Here is a 2,500-nt window from a genome sequence, read left to right as displayed (position 1 = left end):
ATTGAGAGAATAGTGGGCAATAGTGTCAGCTGGGCTCCTGTGGGCATTAGAACAGTTGGAAGACCCAGACCTGCTTTGACAAGAACTGTGAAAATGGATGAAAGAGATGAATAAATATCAATGGAAGATAAATTACGTCTTTGGATGTAAAATTATGTTGATATATATATATATATATATATATATATATATATATATATATATATATATATATATATATATATATATATATATATATATATATATATATATATATATATATATATATATATATATATATATATATATGTATGTATGTATGTATGTATATGTTCATGTGTGACTGTGTGTATTTGTATGTATTTATGCCCGAACCACACAGCAGAGGGGTTGTAAAACATTCTATGGAACTGACATAAAACAAATAAACGTCCGTTGTTTCCTCAGGATGTTGCACTATAAATTCTTATTATCAGTAATGTGTTTTAAGAAGGTAAAAAGGAAAAATCTGGTAAAAAAAAAAAAAAAACAACTAAGGAAGTATAATTCTTTCCCGGGTAATCTTTTCCTTATTATACGCTGTGGAATTTCTCGTAAGTGTCTCTACAAAGGAATCCGCGATCTGAAAGCATCCAAGGATTTCAATCAGTGGACCCTAGTTTTTCAGCGTGAGTTTACTGTCACAGTAGAGAGAGACAGACAGACAGAGAGAGATCTCTAAAATTAACCCAACTGGAGATGCTGATGTGATTTTTAGATGAACCAAAGGAAGTTCATCATGAATAACTTAACTGGGGATGCTAATTGTAATTGTTAAATAAACCAAAGGAAGTTCGTCAGTACTTATTTGTCGCAAGATTTATGACATCGCCCTGTGATAATTAGGCGTAATTTGCTAACTATTGACACGCGCAGAGAAAAAAAAAGTGCACCAAACCTCACTAATTAAGCAATAAATTTTTTGGGACTTTCCAACTACGAACCCTGAATATTCCATAGCTGTTGACATCAAACGGTTTCAAATGAAGATAACTCACTTTTAGAGGTATCTGCACAACGCAAGCTCGATCGATCGTGAAGAAAAGTTACACATGAAAGAACTTTAAAGCAAATTGGTAAATGAAAGAGGATATGATTATATTGGATTCATGGATGTTATTGGCATTACAGCTGAAAGTACCTCTAGTAATACGATACATCAGATGTAGTCAAACCTCAAACTTGATAGTTAGGGAAAAGGAATGTTCATTTATTCATTTACTTTTTTGAACTTTAATGTTTCTTATTTAAATTATGTCAAAACAATTTATAAGAATGCAATTTATATGAATGTATTTATGAAAATGTATAATTTATAAGAATGTCCTTTATAAGAATTCACTGCTTATAGAAATGCACTTCACGGATTTTCCAGAGATTATTATAATGAATTTACATAAATGGAAATAAAATTAATCTATATCTCTTATCCCTTAATCACTAATAGATAAAAAAAAATCTTGTTAGATGAGGAATGAACGGAATATGAAGCAACGGGAAGGAAATTTATAAATATCGACTAAGAAACAATCTTACGAATATTGGCAATAAAGAGAGCTCCCGGCGCGGAGGTCACGCAAGCAACCGACAGTAACTTGGTCTGTGGGTAGGCAATCAAATTCCAGTCCTGCGCAACGTTCAGTAATCTCTTGCTCCCTCCCACTCTGACGTCACCCCGTTCCTTACTTGTGGTCTTTATCCAAGAGGTATTGCTTCTCGATCGTTAGATTTCCAAACCACGAAACAACCAATGGCTGGGGCTGTATTCATGGATCGTTGAGTGAAATCAGATTCCTAGCACGCCTGGCTGCATTGTGAAGGAATTTCACAGGCATTCAGGCGTACGTTATATTCGCAGGAATGGCGTTCTTGTTATTATCAGCCAGTAATTATAATGCATTCATACTAGATATGATTTTTTTTACAGAGTATATACCATCATCAGCAAAGAGAGTGTGAGCTAAATGAAAAGCTGAGGTGATTGATTGTACAGAGTTCATTAACATGGTAAAGGATATGAAAATCAAATTTACATTGATAAACTGACCGATATTCTCATATCATTTTGATAAAGTCTCAAACTTCAGTATATTAATAGTGGTCTTCCCTTTTTCTCTTATTATTATTATTATTATTATTATTATTATTATTATTATTATTATTATTATTATTATTATTATTATTAATTAGCTCTTGGTATGGAAAATTTTTAATACACCCAACAATAAAATTGGGTGTTATTTAAGAGATGGTTGAAAAGACAATAAAATCCCTATTTGAATTCATCAGGCATCTTCAAATCCTCTCTCATAGCATCGTTATCACTTAAAGCAGTACTTATGTGCCGTATGGCCCTTTCCTCTAGAACTTCTGGCAGCTCTTTTAGGTAACAGTCTAATATCCTCTTTCTTGTATAACAGGATCCTGCTCTTCACCTACTATTAGTTGTATATATGCATTCAGCTTGCTATTACCCACGTCG

Source organism: Macrobrachium rosenbergii, chromosome 7 (genome assembly GCF_040412425.1).
Source record: "Macrobrachium rosenbergii isolate ZJJX-2024 chromosome 7, ASM4041242v1, whole genome shotgun sequence".
NCBI classification, from domain to species: domain Eukaryota; kingdom Metazoa; phylum Arthropoda; class Malacostraca; order Decapoda; family Palaemonidae; genus Macrobrachium; species Macrobrachium rosenbergii.
This window is presented reverse-complemented; position numbering follows the sequence as displayed.